Below are 19,809 nucleotides of genomic sequence, written 5' to 3'. Positions count from 1 at the left end.
TACTGAAAGGAGAGTGCCTGGGTGAATTCATAAGTGGTTGGGTTTTGGCACAGTGAATGGATTAGTACATGGTGCTGAATGGGACACTAGAGGAGTGCAAGGAGAGTGACAGGGAGTTTGCTGGAAGTGTATGGATACTGACTGGGGAATTTAAGGTGTGAAAAACAAGTGTGTAAGTGGTTAGAGGACTGCATGCATAGTGGATAGTCGTTTGAAGCAGTCCATGTGCTAAGGCCCGGCTCACTGCATGAGTACTTGGGTATCTACTGAATGATTAGAGTACTGCAAGGAGAGTGCCTGGGTGAATTTATAAGTGGTTGGGTTTTTGGCGCAGTGAATGGATTAGTACATGGTGCTGAATGGGTCTCTACAGGAGTGCAAGGGGAGTGACAGGGTGCTTGCTGGAAGTGTATGGATACTGACTGGAGAATTGAAGGTGTGAAAGATAAGTGTGTAGGTGGTTAGAGGACTCCATGCATAGTGGATAGGGGTTTAAAGCAGTCCATGTGCTAATGCCTGGCTCAGTGTATGAGTACTTGGGTACTGACTGAATGATTAGAGTACTGCAAAGAGAGTCCTTGTGTGAATTTATAAGTGTTTGGATTTTGGCGCAGTGAATGGATTAGTACATGGTGCTGAATTGGTCACTAGAGGAGTGCAAGGAGAGTGACAGGGTGTTTCCTGGAGTGTATTGATACTCACTGTGGAATTTAAGGTGAGAAATACAAGTGTGTAGGTGGTTAGAGGACTGCATGCATAGTGGATAGGCATTTGAAGAAGTCCATGTGCTAAGGATTGGCTTAGTGCATGAGTACTTGGGTACTGAATGACTGATTAGAGTACTGCAAGGAGAGTCCCTGGGTGAATTTATAAGTAGTTGGGTTTTGACGCAGTGAATGGATTAGTACATGGTGCTGAATGGGTCACTACAGGAGTGCAAGGGGAGTGACAGTTTGTTTGCTGGAAGTGTATGGATACTGACTGGAGAATTGAAGGTGTGAAAGATAAGTGTGTAGGTGGTTAGAGGACTGCATGCATAGTGGATAGGCGTTTGAGGCAGTCCATGTGCTAAGGCCTGGCTCAGTGTATGAGTACTTGGGTACTGACTGAATGATTCGAGTAGTGCAAGGAGAGTGCCTGGGTGAATTCATAAGTGGTTGGGTTTTGGCGCAGTGAATGGATTAGTACATGGTGCTGAATGGGACACTAGAGGAGTGCAAGGAGAGTGACAGGGAGTTTGCTGGAAGTGTATGGATACTGACTGGGGAATTTAGGTGTGAAAAACAAGTGTGTAGGTGGTTAGAGGACTGCATGCATAGTGGATAGTCGTTTGAAGCAGTCCATGTGCTAAGGCCCGGCTCACTGCATGAGTACTTGGGTATCTACTGAATGATTAGAGTACTGCAAGGAGAGTGCCTGGGTGAATTTATAAGTGGTTGGGTTTTTGGCGCAGTGAATGGATTAGTACATGGTGCTGAATGGGTCTCTACAGGAGTGCAAGGGGAGTGACAGGGTGCTTGCTGGAAGTGTATGGATACTGACTGGAGAATTGAAGGTGTGAAAGATAAGTGTGTAGGTGGTTAGAGGACTCCATGCATAGTGGATAGGGGTTTAAAGCAGTCCATGTGCAGAGGCCTGGCTCAGTGTATGAGTACTTGGGTACTGACTGAATGATTCGAGTAGTGCAAGGAGAGTGCCTGGGTGAATTCATAAGTGGTTGGGTTTTGGCGCAGTGAATGGATTAGTACATGGTGCTGAATGGGACACTAGAGGAGTGCAAGGAGAGTGACAGGGAGTTTGCTGGAAGTGTATGGATACTGACTGGGGAATTTAGGTGTGAAAAACAAGTGTGTAGGTGGTTAGAGGACTACATGCATAGTGGATAGTCGTTTCAAGCAGTCCATGTGCTAAGGCCCGGCTCACTCCATGAGTACTTGGGTATCTACTGAATGATTAGAGTACTGCAAGGAGAGTGCCTGGGTGAATTTATAAGTGGTTGGGTTTTGGCGCAGTGAATGGATTAGTACATGGTGCTGAATGGGTCACTACAGGAGTGCAAGGGGAGTGACAGGGTGCTTGCTGGAAGTGTCTGGATACTGACTTGAAAATTGAAAGTGTGAAAGATAAGTGTGTAGGTGGTTAGAGGACTGCATCCATAGTGGATAGGGGTTTAAAGCAGTCCATGTGCTAATGCCTGGCTCAGTGTATGAGTACTTGAGTACTGACTGAATGATTAGAGTACTGCAAGGAGAGTCCCTGTGTGAATTTATAAGTGTTTGGGTTTTGGCGCAGTGAATGGATTCGTACATGGTGCTGAATGGGTCACTAGAGGAGTGCAAGGAGAGTGACAGGGTGTTTCCTGGAGTGTATTGATACTCACTGTGGAATTTAAGGTGAGAAATACAAGTGTGCAGGTGGTTAGAGGACTGCATGCATAGTGGATAGGCATTTGAAGCAGTCCATGTACTAAGGACTGGCTTAGTGCATGAGTACTTGGGTACTGAATGAATGATTAGAGTACTTCAAGGAGAGTGCCTGGGTGAATTTATAAGTGGTTGGGTTTTGGCGTATTGAATAGATTAGTACATAGTGCTGAGTGGGTCGCTGAAGGAATGCAAAGAGAGTGACAGGGTGTTTGCTGGAAGTGTATGGATACTGACTGGGGAATTGAAGGTGTGAAACACAAGTGTTTAGGTGGTTAGAGGACTGCATGCATAGTGATTCGGCATTTGAAGAATTCCATGTGCTATGGCCTGGCTTACTGCATGAGTACTTGGGCACTGACTGAATGATTAAAGTACTGCAAGGAGAGTGCCTGGGTGAATTAATAAGTGGTTGTGTTTTGGCGCAGTGAATGGATTAGTACATGGTGCTGAATGGTTCACTAGAGGAGTAAAGCGGGAGTGACAGGGTGTTTTCTGGAGTGTATGGAAACTGACTTGGGAATTGAAGGTGTGAAAGACAAGTGTGTAGGTGGTTAGAGGACTGCATGCATAGTGGATAGGGGTTTAAAGCAGTCCATGTGCTAATGCCTGGCTCAGTGTATGAGTACTTGGGTACTGACTGAATGATTAGAGTACTGCAAGGAGAGTCCCTGTGTGCATTTATAAGTGTTTGGGTTTTGGCGCAGTGAATGGATTAGTACATGGTGCTGGATGGGTCACTAGAGGAGTGCAAGGAGAGTGACAGGGTGTTTCCTGGAGTGTATTGATACTCACTGTGGAATTTAAGGTGAGAAATACAAGTGTGTAGGTGGTTAGAGGACTGCATGCATAGTGGATAAGCGTTTGAAGCACTCCATCTGCTAAGGCGTGGCTCAGTGCATGAGTACTTGTGTACTGACAGAATGATTAGAGTACTGCAAGGAGAGTGCCTGGGTGAATTTATAATTGGTTGGGTTTTGGCGCAGTGAATGGATTAGTACATGGTGCTGAATGGGTCACTACAGGAGTGCAAGGGGAGTGACAGGGTGCTTGCTGGAAGTGTGTGGATACTGACTTGAAAATTGAAGGTGTGAAAGACAAGTGTTTAGGTGGTTAGAGGACTGCATGCATAGTGGATAGGGGTTTAAAGCAGTCCATGTGCTAATGCCTGGCTCAGTGTATGTGTACTTGGGTACTGACTGAATGATTAGAGTACTGCAAGGAGAGTCCCTGTGTGAATTTATAAGTGTTTGGGTTTTGGCGCAGTGAATGGATTAGTACATGGTGCTGAATGGGTCACTAAAGGAGTGCAAGGAGAGTGACAGGGTGTTTCCTGGAGTGTATTGATACTCACTGTGGAATTTAAGGTGAGAAATACAAGTGTGTAGGTGGTTAGAGGACTGCATGCATAGTGGATAGGCATTTGAAGCAGTCCATGTGCTAAGGACTGGCTTAGTGCATGAGTACTTTGGTACTGAATGAATGATTAGAGTACTGCAAGGAGAGTGCCTGGGTGAATTTATAAGTGGTTGGGTTTTAGCGCAGTGAATGGATTAGTACATGGTGCTGAATGGGTCACTAGAGGAGTGCAAGGAGAGTGACAGGGTGTTTCCTGGAGTGTATTGATACTCACTGTGCAATTTAAGGTGAGAAATACAAGTGTGTAGGTGGTTAAAGGACTGCATGCATAGTGAATAGGCGTTTGAAGCAGTCCATGTGCTAAGGCCTGGCTCACTGCATGAGTACTTGGGTACTGACTGAATGATTAGAGTACTGCAAGGAGAGTGCCTGGGTGAATTTATAAGTGGTTGGGTTTTAGCGCAGTGAATGGATTAGTAGAAGGTGCTGAATGGGTCACTAGAGGAGTGCGAGGGGAGTGACAGGGTGTTTGCTGGAGTCTATGGATACTGACTGGGAAATTGAAGGTGTGAAAGACAAGTGTGTAGGTGGTTAGAGGACTGCATGCATAGTGATTAGGCGTTTGAAGCAGTCCATGTGCTATGGCCTGGCTCACTGCATGAGTACTGACTGCATGATTAGAGTACTGCAAGGAGAGTGCCTGGGTGAATTAATAAGTGGTTGTATTTTGGCGCAGTGAATGGATTAGTACATGGTGCTGAATGGGTCACTAGAGGACTGCAAGAGGACTGACTGGGTGTTTGCTGGTGTGTATGGATACTGACTGGGTAATTGAACTTGTGAAAGACAAGTGTGTAGGTGGTTAGACGACTGCATGCATAGTGGATAGGCATTTGAAGCAGTCCATGTGCTAAGGCCTGGCTCAGTGCATGAGTACTGACTGAATGATTAGAGTACAGCAAGGAGAGTGCCTGGGTGAATTTATAAGTGGTTGGGTTTTGGCGCAGTGAATGGATTAGTACATGGTGCTGAATGGGTCACTAGAGGAGTGCAAGGGGAGTGACAGGGTGTTTGCTGGAGTCTATGGATACTGACTGGGGAATTGAAGGTGTGAAAGACAAGTGTGTAGGCGGTTAGAGGACTGCATGCATAGTGGATACACGTTTGAAGCAGTCCATGTGCTAAGGCCTGGCTCAGTGCATGAGTACTTGGGTACTGACTGAATGATTAGAGTACTGCAAGGAGAGTGCCTGGGTGAATTTATAATTGGTTGGGTTTTGGCGCAGTGAATGGATTAGTACATGGTGCTGAATGGGTCACTAGAGGAGTGCAAGAGGAGTGACTGGGTGTTTGCTGGAGTGTATGGATACTGACTGGGTAATTGAACTTGTGAAAGACAAGTGTGTAGGTGGTTAGACGACTGCATGCATAGTGGATAGGCATTTGAAGCAGTCCATGTGCTAAGGCTTGGCTCAGTGCATGAGTACTCGGGTACTGACTGAATGATTAGAGTATTGCAAGGAGAGTGCCTGGGTGAATTTATAAGTGGTTGCGTTTTGGCGTAGTGAATGGATTAGTACATAGTGGTGAATAGGTCACTAGAGGATGCAAGGAGAGTGAAAGGGTCTTTGCTGAAAGTGTATGGATACTGACTGGGGAATTGAAGGTGTGAAAGACAAGTGTGTAGGTGATTAGAGGACTGCATGTATAGTGGAATGGCATTTCAAGCAGTCCATGTGCTAAGGCCTGGCTCACTGCATGAGTACTTGGGTACTGACTTAATGATTAGAGTACTGCAAGGAGAGTGCCTGGGTGAATTCATAAGTTGTTGGGTTTTGGCGCAGTGAATTGATTAGTACATGGTGCTGAATGTGTCAGTAGAGGAGTGCAAGGAGAGTGACAGGGTGTTTGTTGGAAGTGTATGGATGCTGACTGGGAAATTGAAGGTATGAAAGAAAAGTGTGTAGGTGGTTAGAGGACTGCCTGCATAGTGGATAGGCGTTTGAAGCAGTCCATGTGCTAAGGCCTGGCTCACTGCATGAGTACTTGGGTACTGACTGAATGATTAGAGTACTGCAAGGAGAGTGCCTGGGTGAATTTATAAGTGGTTGGGTTTTAGCGCAGTGAATGGATTAGTAGAAGGTGCTGAATGGGTCACTAGAGGAGTGCGAGGGGATTGACAGGGTGTTTGCTGGAGTCTATGGATACTGACTGGGGAATTGAAGGTGTGAAAGACAAGTGTGTAGGTGGTTAGAGGACTGCATGCATAGTGATTAGGCGTTTGAAGCAGTCCATGTGCTATGGCCTGGCTCACTGCTTGAGTTCTGACTGCATGATTAGAGTACTGCAAGGAGAGTGCCAGGATGAATTAATAAGTGTTTGTATTTTGGCGCAGTGAATGGATTAGTACATGGCGCTGAATGGGTCACTAGAGGAGTGCAAGGGGAGTGACAGGGTGTTTGCTGGAGTCTATGGATACTGACTGGAAATTGAAGGTGTGAAAGACAAGTGTGTAGGCGGTTAGAGGACTGCATGCATAGTGTATAGGCGTTTGAAGCAGTCCATGTGCTAAGGCCTGGCTCAGTACATCAGTACTTGGGTACTGACTGAAGGATTAGAGTACTGCAAGGAGAGTGCCTTTGTGAATTTATAAGTGGTTGGGTTTTGGCGTAGTGAATGGATTAGTACATGGTGCTGAATGGGTCACTAGAGGACTGCAAGAGGAGTGACTGGGTGTTTGCTGGAGTGTATGGATACTGACTGGGTAATTGAACTTGTGAAAGACAAGTGTGTAGGTGGTTAGACGACTGCATGCATTGTGGATAGGCATTTGAAGCAGTCCATGTGCTAATGCCTGGCTCAGTGCATGAGTACTGACTGAATGATTAGAGTACAGCAAGGAGAGTGCCTGGGTGAATTTATAAGTGGTTGGGTTTTGGCGCAGTGAATGGATTAGTACATGGTGCTGAATGGGTCACTAGAGGAGTGCAAGGGGCGTGACAGGGTGTTTGCTGGAGTCTATGGATACTGACTGGGGAATTGAAGGTGTGAAAGACAAGTTTGTAGGCGGTTAGAGGACTGCATGCATAGTGGATACGCGTTTGAAGCAGTCCATGTGCTAAGGCCTGGCTCAGTGCATGAGTACTTGGGTACTGACTGAATGATAAGAGTACTGCAAGGAGAGTGCCTGGGTGAATTTATAATTGGTTGGGTTTTGGCGCAGTGAATGGATTAGTACATGGTGCTGAATGGGTCACTAGAGGAGTGCAAGAGGAGTGACTGGGTGTTTGCTGGAGTGTATGGATACTGACTGGGTAATTGAACTTGTGAAAGACAAGTGTGTAGGTGGTTAGACGACTGCATGCATAGTGGATAGGCATTTGAAGCAGTCCATGTGCTAAGGCCTGGCTCAGTGCATGAGTACTCGGGTACTGACTGAATGATTAGAGTACTGCAAGGAGAGTGCCTGGGTGAATTTATAAGTGGTTGCGTTTTGGCGTAGTGAATGGATTAGTACATAGTGGTGAATGGGTCACTAGAGGATGCAAGGAGAGTGACAGGGTCTTTGCTGAAAGTGTATGGATACTGACTGGGGAATTGAAGGTGTGAAAGACAAGTGTGTAGGTGGTTAGAGGACTGCATGCACAGTGAATAGGGGTTTAAAGCAGTCCATGTGCTAATGCCTGGCTCAGTGTATGAGTACTTGGGTACTGACTGAATGATTCGAGTACTGCAAGGAGATTGCCTGGGTGAATTCATAAGTGGTTGGGTTTTGGCGCAGTGAATGGATTAGTACATGGTGCTGAATGGGTCACTAGAGGAGTGCAAGGAGAGTGACAGGGTGTTTCCTGGAGTGTATTGATACTCACTGTGGAATTTAAGGTGAGAAATACAAGTGTGTAGGTGGTTAGAGGACTGCATGCATAGTGGCTAGGCATTTGAGGCAGTCCATGTGCTAAGGCCTGGCTCAGTGTATGAGTACTTGGGTACTGACTGAATGAATCGAGTACTGCAGGGAGAGTGCCTGGGTGAATTCATAAGTGGTTGGGTTTTGGCGCAGTGAATGGATTGGTACATGGTGCTGAATGGGACACTAGAGGAGTGCAAGGAGAGTGACAGGGAGTTTGCTGGAAGTGTATGGATACTGACTGGGGAATTTAAGGTGTGCAAAACAAGTGTGTAGGTGGTTAGAGGACTGCATGCATAGTGGATAGTCGTTTCAAGCAGTCCATGTGCTAAGGCCCGGCTCACTGCATGAGTACTTGGGTATCTACTGAATGATTAGAGTACTGCAAGGAGAGTGCCTGGGTGAATTTATAAGTGGTTGGGTTTTGACGCAGTGAATGGATTAGTACATGGTGCTGAATGGGTCACTACAGGAGTGCAAGGGGAGTGACAGTTTTTTTGCTGGAAGTGTATGGATACTGACTGGAGAATTGAAGGTGTGAAAGATAAGTGTGTAGGTGGTTAGAGGACTGCATGCATAGTGGATAGGTGTTTGAGGCAGTCCATGTGCTAATGCCTGGCTCAGTGTATGAGTACTTGGGTACTGACTGAATGATTCGAGTACTGCAAGGAGAGTGCCTGGGTGAATTCATAAGTGGTTGGGTTTTGGCGCAGTGAATGGATTAGTACATGGTGCTGAATGGGACACTAGAGGAGTGCAAGGAGAGTGACAGGGAGTTTGCTGGAAGTGTATGGATACTGACTGGGAAATTGAAGGTATGAAAGAAAAGTGTGTAGGTGGTTAGAGGACTGCCTGCATAGTGGATAGGCGTTTGAAGCAGTCCATGTGCTAAGGCCTGGCTCACTGCATGAGTACTTGGGTACTGACTGAATGATTAGAGTACTGCAAGGAGAGTGCCTGGGTGAATTTATAAGTGGTTGGGTTTTAGCGCAGTGAATGGATTAGTAGAAGGTGCTGAATGGGTCACTAGAGGAGTGCGAGGGGATTGACAGGGTGTTTGCTGGAGTCTATGGATACTGACTGGGGAATTGAAGGTGTGAAAGACAAGTGTGTAGGTGGTTAGAGGACTGCATGCATAGTGATTAGGCGTTTGAAGCAGTCCATGTGCTATGGCCTGGCTCACTGCTTGAGTACTGACGGCATGATTAGAGTACTGCAAGGAGAGTGCCAGGATGAATTAATAAGTGTTTGTATTTTGGCGCAGTGAATGGATTAGTACATGGTGCTGAATGGGTCACTAGAGGAGTGCAAGGGGAGTGACAGGGTGTTTGCTGGAGTCTATGGATACTGACTGGGAATTGAAGGTGTGAAAGACAAGTGTGTAGGCGGTTAGAGGACTGCATGCATAGTGTATAGGCGTTTGAAGCAGTCCATGTGCTAAGGCCTGGCTCAGTACATCAGTACTTGGGTACTGACTGAAGGATTAGAGTACTGCAAGGAGAGTGCCTTTGTGAATTTATAAGTGGTTGGGTTTTGGCGTAGTGAATGGATTAGTACATGGTGCTGAATGGGTCACTAGAGGACTGCAAGAGGAGTGACTGGGTGTTTGCTGGAGTGTATGGATACTGACTGGTTAATTGAACTTGTGAAAGACAAGTGTGTAGGTGGTTAGACGACTGCATGCATAGTGGATAGGCATTTGAAGCAGTCCATGTGCTAAGGCCTGGCTTAGTGCATGAGTACTGACTGAATGATTAGAGTACAGCAAGGAGAGTGCCTGGGTGAATTTATAAGTGGTTGGGTTTTGGCGCAGTGAATGGATTAGTACATGGTGCTGAATGGGTCACTAGAGGAGTGCAAGGGGAGTGACAGGGTGTTTGCTGGAGTCTATGGATACTGACTGGGGACATGAAGGTGTGAAAGACAAGTGTGTAGGCGGTTAGAGGACTGCATGCATAGTGGATACGCGTTTGAAGCAGTCCATGTGCTAAGGCCTGGCTCAGTGCATGAGTACTTGGGTACTGACTGAATGATAAGAGTACTGCAAGGAGAGTGCCTGGGTGAATTTATAATTGGTTGGGTTTTGGCGCAGTGAATGGATTAGTACATGGTGCTGAATGGGTCACTAGAGGAGTGCAAGAGGAGTGACTGGGTGTTTGCTGGAGTGTATGGATACTGACTGGGTAATTGAACTTGTGAAAGACAAGTGTGTAGGTGGTTAGACGACTGCATGCATAGTGGATAGGCATTTGAAGCAGTCCATGTGCTAAGGCCTGGCTCAGTGCATGAGTACTCGGGTACTGACTAAATGATTAGAGTACTGCAAGGAGAGTGCCTGGGTGAATTTATAAGTGGTTGCGTTTTGGCGTAGTGAATGGATTAGTACATAGTGGTGAATGGGTCACTAGAGGATGCAAGGAGAGTGACAGGGTCTTTGCTGAAAGTGTATGGATACTGACTGGGGAATTGAAGGTGTGAAAGACAAGTGTGTAGGTGGTTAGAGGACTGCATGCATAGTGAATAGGGGTTTAAAGCAGTCCATGTGCTAATGCCTGGCTCAGTGTATGAGTACTTGGGTACTGACTGAATGATTCGAGTACTGCAAGGAGAGTGCCTGGGTGAATTCATAAGTGGTTGGGTTTTGGCGCAGTGAATGGATTAGTACATGGTGCTGAATGGGTCACTAGAGGAGTGCAAGGAGAGTGACAGGGTGTTTCCTGGAGTGTATTGATACTCACTGTGGAATTTAAGGTGAGAAATACAAGTGTGTAGGTGGTTAGAGGACTGCATGCATAGTGGATAGGCATTTGAGGCAGTCCATGTGCTAAGGCCTGGCTCAGTGTATGAGTACTTGGGTACTGACTGAATGAATCGAGTACTGCAGGAAGAGTGCCTGGGTGAATTCATAAGTGGTTGGGTTTTGGCGCAGTGAATGGATTGGTACATGGTGCTGAATGGGACACTAGAGGAGTGCAAGGAGAGTGACAGGGAGTTTGCTGGAAGTGTATGGATACTGACTGGGGAATTTAAGGTGTGCAAAACAAGTGTGTAGGTGGTTAGAGGACTGCATGCATAGTGGATAGTCGTTTCAAGCAGTCCATGTGCTAAGGCCCGGCTCACTGCATGAGTACTTGGGTATCTACTGAATGATTAGAGTACTGCAAGGAGAGTGCCTTGGTGAATTTATAAGTGGTTGGGTTTTGACGCAGTGAATGGATTAGTACATGGTGCTGAATGGGTCACTACAGGGGTGCAAGGGGAGTGACAGTTTTTTTGCTGGAAGTGTATGGATACTGACTGGAGAATTGAAGGTGTGAAAGATAAGTGTGTAGGTGGTTAGAGGACTGCATGCATAGTGGATAGGTGTTTGAGGCAGTCCATGTGCTAATGCCTGGCTCAGTGTATGAGTACTTGGGTACTGACTGAATGATTCGAGTACTGCAAGGAGAGTGCCTGGGTGAATTCATAAGTGGTTGGGTTTTGGCGCAGTGAATGGATTAGTACATGGTGCTGAATGGGACACTAGAGGAGTGCAAGGAGAGTGACAGGGAGTTTGCTGGAAGTGTATGGATACTGACTGGGGAATTTAAGGTGTGAAAAACAAGTGTGTAGGTGGTTAGAGGACTGCATGCATAGTGGATAGGCATTTGAAGCAGTCCATGTGCTAAGGACTGGCTAAGTGCATGAGTACTTGGGTACTGAATGAATGATTAGAGTACTGCAAGGAGAGTGCCTAGGTGAATTTATAAGTGGTTGGGTTTTGGCGTATTGAATAGAGCAGTACATAGTGCTGAGTGGGTCACTGGAGGAATGCAAAGAGAGTGACAGGGTGTTTGCTGGAAGTGTATGGATACTGACTGGGGAATTGAAGGTGTGAATCACAACTGTTTATGTGGTTAGAGGACTGCATGCATAGTGATTCGGCATTTGAAGAAGTCCATGTGCTATGGCCAGGCTTACTGCATGAGTACTTGGGCACTGACTGAATGATTAGAGTACTGCAAGAAGAGTGCCTGGGTGAATTAATAAGTGGTTGTGTTTTGGCGCAGTGAATTGATTAGTACATGGTGCTGAATGGTTCACTAGATGAGTACAGCGGGAGTGACAGGGTGTTTTCTGGAGTGTATGGACACTGACTTGGGAATTGAAGGTGTGAAAGACAAGTGTGTAGGTGGTTAGAGGACTGCATGCATAGTGGATAGGCGTTTGAGGCAGTCCATGTGCTAAGGCCTGGCTCAGTGTATGAGTACTTGGGTACTGATTGAATGATTCGAGTACTGCAAGGAGAGTGCCTGGGTGAATTCATAAGTGGTTGGGTTTTGGTGCAGTGAATGGATTAGTACATGGTGCTGAATGGGACACTAGAGGAGTGCAAGGAGAGTGACAGGGAGTTTGCTGGAAGTGTATGGATACTGACTGGGGAATTTAAGGTGTGAAAAACAAGTGTGTAGGTGGTTAGAGGACTGCATGCATAGTGGATAGTAGTTTCAAGCAGTCCATGTGCAAAGGCCCGGGTCACTGCATGAGTACTTGGGTGTCTACTGAATGATTAGAGTACTGCAAGGAGAGTGCCTGGGTACATTTATAAGTGGTTGGGTTTTGGCGCAGTGAATGGATTAGTACATGGTGCTGAATGGGTCACTACAGGAGTGCAAGGGGAGTGACAGGGTGCTTGCTGGAAGTGTATGGATACTGACTGGGGAATTGAAGGTGTGAAAGACAAGTGTGTAGGTGGTTAGAGGACTGCATGGATAGTGGATAGGCGTTTGAAGCAGTCCATGTGCTAAGGACTGGCTTAGTGCATGAGTACTTGGGAACTGAATGAATGATTAGAGTACTGCAAGGAGAGTGACGGGGTGAATTTATAAGTGGTTGGGTTTTGGCGTATTGAATAGATTAGTACATAGTGCTGAGTGGGTCACTGGAGGAATGCAAAGAGAGTGACAGGGTGTTTGCTGGAAGTGTATGGATACTGACTGGGGAATTGAAGGTGTGAAACACAAGTGTTTAGGTGGTTAGAGGACTGCATGCATAGTGATTCAGCATTTGAAGAAGTCCATGTGCTACGGCCTGGCTTACTGCATGAGTACTTGGGCACAGACTGAATGATTAGAGTACTGCAAGGAGAGTGCCTGAGTGAATTATAAGTGGTTATGTTTTGGCGCAGTGAATGGATTAATTCATGGTGCTGAATGGTTCACTAGAGGAGTACAGCGGGAGTGACAGGGTGTTTGCTGGAGTCTATGGATACTGACTGGGGAATTGAAGGTGTGAAAGACAAGTGTGTAGGCCGTTAGAGGACTGCATGCATAGTGGATAGGCGTTTGAAGCAGTCCATGTGCTAAGGCCTGGCTCAGTGCATGAGTACTTGGGTACTGACTGAATGATTAGAGTACTGCAAGGAGAGTGCCTGGGTGAATTTATAATTGGTTGGGTTTTGGCGCAGTGAATGGATTAGTACATGGTGCTGAATGGGTCACTAGAGGAGTGCAAGGAGAGTGACAGGGTGTTTCCTGGAGTGTATTGATACTCACTGTGGAATTTAAGGTGAGAAATACAAGTGTGTAGGTGGTTAGAGGACTGCATGCATAGTGGATAGGCATTTGAAGCAGTCCATGTGCTAAGGACTGGCTAAGTGCATGAGTACTTGGGTACTGAATGAATGATTAGAGTACTGCAAGGAGAGTGTCTAGGTGAATTTATAAGTGGATGGGTTTTGGCGTATTGAATAGAGCAGTACATAGTGCTGAGTGGGTCACTGGAGGAATGCAAAGAGAGTGACAGGGTGTTTGCTGGAAGTGTATGGATACTGACTGGGGAATTGAAGGTGTGAATCACAACTGTTTATGTGGTTAGAGGACTGCATGCATAGTGATTCGGCATTTGAAGAAGTCCATGTGCTATGGCCTGGCTTACTGCATTAGTACTTGGGCACTGACTGAATGATTAGAGTACTGCAAGAAGAGTGCCTGGGTGAATTAATAAGTGGTTGTGTTTTGGCACAGTGAATGGATTAGTACATGGTGCTGAATGGTTCACTAGATGAGAACAGCGGGAGTGACAGGGTGTTTTCTGGAGTGTATGGATACTGACTTGGGAATTGAAGGTGTGAAAGACAAGTGTGTAGGTGGTTAGAGGACTGCATGCATAGTGGATAGGCGTTTGAGGCAGTCCATGTGCTAAGGCCTGTCTCAGTGTATGAGTACTTGGGTACTGATTGAATGATTCGAGTACTTCAAGGAGAGTGCCTGGGTGAATTCATAAGTGGTTGGGTTTTGGTGCAGTGAATGGATTAGTACATGGTGCTGAATGGGTCACTACAGGAGTGCAAGGGAGTGACAGTTTGTTTGCTGGAAGTGTATGGATACTGACTGGAGAATTGAAGGTGTGAAAGATAAGTGTGTAGGTGGTTAGAGGACTGCATGCATAGTGGATAGGCGTTTGAGGCAGTCCATGTGCTAAGGCCTGGCTCAGTGTATGAGTACTTGGGCACTGACTGAATGATTCGAGTACTGCAAGGAGAGTGCCTGGGTGAATTCATAAGTGGTTGGGTTTTGGCGCAGTGAATGGATTAGTGCATGGTGCTGAATGGGACACTAGAGGAGTGCAAGGAGAGTGACAGGGAGTTTGCTGGAAGTGTGTGGATACTGACTGGGGAATTTAAGGTGTGAAAAACAAGTGTGTAGGTGGTTAGAGGACTGCATGCATAGTGGATAGTAGTTTCAAGCAGTCCATGTGCTAAGGCCCGGCTCACTGCATGAGTACTTGGGTGTCTACTGAATGATTAGAGTACTGCAAGGAGAGTGCCTGGGTAAATTTATAAGTGGTTGGGTTTTGGCGCAGTGAATGGATTAGTACATGGTGCTGAATGGGTCACTACAGGAGTGCAAGGGGAGTGACAGGGTGCTTGCTGGAAGTGTATGGATACTGACTGGAAAATTGAAGGTGTGAAAGATAAGTGTGTAGGTGGTTAGAGGACTGCATGCATAGTGAATAGGGGTTTAAAGCAGTCCATGTGCTAATGCCTAGCTCAGTGTATGAGTACTTGGGTACTGACTGAATGATTAGAGTACTGCAAGGAGAGTCCCTGTGTGAATTTATAAGTGTTTGGGTTTTGGCGCAGTGAATGGATTAGTACATGGTGCTGAATGGGTCACTAGAGGAGTGCAAGGAGAGTGACAGGGTGTTTCCTGGAGTGTATTGATACTCACTGTGGAATTTAAGGTGAGAAATACAAGTGTGTAGGTGGTTAGAGGACTGCATGCATAGTGGATAGGCATTTGAAGCAGTCCATGTGCTAAGGACTGGCTTAGTGCATGAGTACTTGGGAACTGAATGAATGATTAGAGTACTGCAAGGAGAGTGACGGGGTGAATTTATAAGTGGTTGGGTTTTGACGTATTGAATAGATTAGTACATAGTGCTGAGTGGGTCACTGGAGGAATGCAAAGAGAGTGACAGGGTGTTTGCTGGAAGTGTATGGATACTGACTGGGGAATTGAAGGTGTGAAACACAAGTGTTTAGGTGGTTAGAGGACTGCATGCATAGTGATTCGGCATTTGAAGAAGTCCATGTGCTATGGCCTGGCTTACTGCATGAGTACTTGGGCACAGACTAAATGATTAGAGTACTGCAAGGAGAGTGCCTGAGTGAATTAATAAGTGGTTGTGTTTTGGCGCAGTGAATGGATTAATACATGGTGCTGAATGGTTCACTAGAGGAGTACAGCGGGAGTGACAGGGTGTTTGCTGGAGTCTATGGATACTGACTGGGGAATTGAAGGTGTGAAAGACAAGTGTGTAGGCGGTTAGAGGACTGCATGCATAGTGGATAGGCGTTTGAAGCAGTCCATGTGCTAAGGCCTGGCTCAGTGCATGAGTACTTGGGTACTGACTGAATGATTAGAGTACTGCAAGGAGAGTGCCTGGGTGAATTTATAATTGGTTGGGTTTTGGCGCAGTGAATGGATTAGTACATGTCGCTGAATGGGTCACTAGAGGAGTGCAAGAGGAGTGACTGGGTGTTTGCTGGAGTGTATGGATTCTGACTGGGTAATTGAACTTGTAAAAGACAAGTGTGTAGGTGGTTAGACGACTGCATGCATAGTGGATAGGCATTTGAAGCAGTCCATGTGCTAAGGCCTGGCTCAGTGCATGAGTACTCGGGTACTGACTGAATGATTAGAGTACTGCAAGGAGAGTGCCTGGGTGAATTTATAAGTGGTTGCGTTTTGGCGTAGTGAATGGATTAGTACATAGTGGTGAATGGGTCACTAGAGGATGCAAGGAGAGTGACAGGGTCTTTGCTGGAAGTGTATGGATACTGACTGGGGAATTGAAGGTGTGAAAGACAAGTGTGTAGGTGGTTAGAGGACTGCATGGATAGTGGATAGGCGTTTGAAGCAGTCCATGTGCTAAGGCCTGGCTCAGTGCATGAGTACTTGGGTACTGACTGAATGATTAGAGTACTGCAAGGAGAGTGTGAGAAGTTGGCCTGGCATATGCTGTCTCCTAGTTATAGGGGACACCTTGCACCAGTGCAATTCGACTCTTATTGATGATAGGTTTAAGACAACCTTTAAAGAAAACTATCCTAGTGGTAGCTGTGGAGAGCAGCCTTCAGGCTAAGTCTTGAAGGAGTGTTAATCTTATTGTTTTACCATAGATAACCTCTTGAATGACCAAATGAAAGAGTAGGCTACACAGGTATATATATAAATATATGTATTTATTCTAAACAGAATCCCACAAGTCTCTTTATGAGGCTGAGGCAAAGTTACAATTCAAACAAGCATTGATATATACAATAAATAGCACTGGAATCATAGGGCCCCAGGGGGGGACCAAACCATATATTAAAAAAGTGGTATATGAACCACGACAATTCTACACACAATGCCTAGGGCATTTAGGATCGCTGGCCCCTTAAGAATCCACCCCAGGTTATCGGGATCTCTATTAAAGCCTATGGAGAATGTCGCGGTTTGATTTAAACAGATTAAAGTCTCTTCTAGCAGGAGTACAAAGTTAAAACTTTAGAGTTAAGCTTTTGAGGAGCCCACTACCACGAGAGTACCAAGGTACCAGTGTTACTTTCCCCAGGGAAGCCGTGTGCATAGGTCGTTTTCGATGTCGGGTTGCGGGCTGATTTTCAATGGGAACATGTACAAAACTGCTGCTAGCCAAAAGCATTGATGATGCCGTGAAGATTGAAGTTGTAGATCTTGCAGAGAAGAACCTGAAAACAGAGGGGACCGAGTCTGGGTCACGGTACAGTGACCAGGGAGCTCAAAGCAAAGAGCCCTTCAATGTCGGGTGCTTCAAGTGGAAAGAGGTATAGCTTGGATCTGCAGCCACGGGCTCCGGGAGGCTTCAAGGAAGGCCTGCTTCGGGAGGGCGACTGTCCCATGTTGAATGAGGGTTACTGCGGTGTTCGTGTCCAGATTGGATCCACTAAGCCTTGGCCACTGCAACCCACGCAAGATGAACAAATCAGCTACTGGTGCACACCCACGAGGTCTGTGAGAGGTCTCCTTTGGAGAGACTGTAGACCATGCCTTGAGCAATCAGAGGAACTCCTAAATGTTGAGATTGTCCTCCGCTCGGGCCCACAAGTTGAGAGACAAGGGACCGCGGAAGGCAGCAAAATGGAGTGCGTAAAAGGGAGCCCACGGGCCTCCGGAGGGGGCTAGGGTGCTGATCTTTGGCACAGTTTCTGCTTGGTGGTTGGCTCTATCATGGGCCAAAGCATAACTTCCCCACTGTTTAGGGTCGTGTGCTATGCAAGAGGTGGTTGTTGTCCTGGGGTATTGGGAATCTCGGCACCCACGTGGTTCACAGTGCTTAGGTTTGCTGTGCACACTCACTGGCCTCTGGGATGCTTAGGAAACCCACCTCAAGGTTGCTGGAAGTCGACGAAGTTCATAAGAGCAGCGAAGTTCCAACTGAGTCACTTGCAGTGTTTCAGGTGCCTGCCAAGCAGGGGGGTTACTCCTTTACCCCAAGGGAGATTTCTTCAGTCAGCTGGGCAGCAGCTCATCGAAGGTCAAGTCTGTGAAGTCCAAGATTAATCTGAGGCTCTGGGGCCACGTTATTCACCTTTATCCCCAAGATTAGGGGAGTGTCCAGAGTAGTGTCCACCAATGAGAGGTGAGGCGGGAAAGGGTGGCTACACCCTCTCTGCTTTGTGTGTTTCCCGCCTGGGCGATGGGCAGGATGCCCCTTAACCGGTTCCAGGCGGTGTATGCAGAATGTAGGCGCTGTAGCTGCCTACGTGCAACTCTGAAAGGCAATATATGGTGCACCCACCCTGTTCCAACCCACATATCCTGTCTGGGGAGATGCTAGCACCTCCCTGCCACAGGAGCCCTATTGTCCAGCTGGCGAGGCTGGCATTTTCCCCAGCAACAGCCAGCCAGAGTCGTGTGGGTGGCGGGTAGTAGCCATTTTGTACTACATGTGCACTTTTAAATTGGTGTCTGAATTCTGCCGCTTTTCCCATATCGCCCCTCTAGCAGGGGGGAATCATGCCCTCATGCCCATGGCTGGACTGGGGGTAGGATTCCTACATGTTTGACACCAAACACGATATGGTTCTGTGTCGCCATTCTCAAGTTATCACGCTGTTGCGATAGACTTATAATGCGGTTAAGAGTATATGGTATGGCTACACTACAAACAACCCAGCAATGATTTTACGAGGGTTGCAGAGAGGCCCACTCAGGTAGGGGTCCCCCCTCACACATACCTCAGCACCCTGCCTTGTAGGATTAGCAAGGCCTGCTATAGGGGTGACCTATGAGAGTATATGTGTTGTAATGGGGTGGGATATAGGGTACCTATATCCCTGTAAGGGGTGCTAGCACCACCTTACCCAGACTACAGTAGTGGTCTGGTGGTGTCAGTTTGTATGGCTGTCCCAGGGTGGCACAATAAGTGCTGCAGCCCTGGTTGGCCTACTGAGGGACCCATGCCCTGGGTACCTAGGGTACCATCTACAAGGGACTGTCAGGGCATCCTCAGCATCCAATTGGTTTGTACCTAGGGTACTCACATCGTTTAACAGAGGAAGCAGATAGGCTGGGGTCCTGGATAGCAGGGCCACAGCCCGGCTAAAGTCATAAAACATTCAAAACATCAGCAAAAAGTTGGGGGGGAAGTATGCAGTCGATGCCACTCTCCTACATAACCCCACCCAAACACAGGGACATTAAACTAAGCTTGACCAGTTGAGTCTTCATGTTCTAAGTGGAAATATCTGGAGAGGCCATCTGCATTGGCATGGTTGCTCCCAGGTCTATGTTCCACTGTATAGTTCATCCCCTGTAGGGAAATGGACCACCTGAGTAGTTTGGGGTTTTCACCCTTCATCTGTTTTAGCCATAGGAGGGGCTTATGGTCTGTTTGAACAATGAAGTGAGTGCCAAACAAGTATGGCCTCAGCTTCTTCAAGGCCCAGACCACAGCAAAGGCCTCCCTCTCTATAGCTGACCAACGTTTCTCTCTGGGGGTCAACCTTCTGATAATAAAAGCTACTGGTTGATCCTGGCCCTCCTCATTCAGTTGTGATAACACAGCACCTACCCCCACCTCTGAAGCATCAGTTTGAACTATGAATTCTTTGGAGTAGTTGGGGCTCTGGAGCATTGGAGCAGAGCACATTGCCTGTTTTTAGGTCATCAAAAGCTTTCTTACAGCTGACAGTCCACTGAACCTTTTTGGGCATCCTCTTAGAGGTGGGGCCATTCAAGGGGGTCACAATGGATCCATATACCTTTACAAACCTCCTATAGTAACCAGTCAGGCCCAAGAAAGCTCGAACCTGTGTCTGGGTGGTTGGAGCAACCCAGTCCATGATGGTCTGGATTTTGCTCTGAAGTGGTTGAACCTGGCCTCCACCTACAAGGTGACCCAGGTACACAACCTGACTCTGCCCTATCTGGCACTTAGTAGCCTTGATAGTGAGCCCAGCCTTTTGCAGGGCTTCCAAAACTTTCCTCAGGTGGATCAGGTGATCTTACCTGGTGGAGCTAAAGACAGCAATATCATCTAGATATGCTGCACTAAAGTCTTCCAGGCCTGAGAGGACTTAATTCACCAACCTTTGAAAAGTGGCAGGGG

Source organism: Triturus cristatus, chromosome 1_1 (assembly GCF_964204655.1).
Source record: "Triturus cristatus chromosome 1_1, aTriCri1.1, whole genome shotgun sequence".
NCBI classification, from domain to species: Eukaryota; Metazoa; Chordata; class Amphibia; order Caudata; family Salamandridae; genus Triturus; species Triturus cristatus.
Note: the sequence above shows the minus strand (reverse complement) of the source record.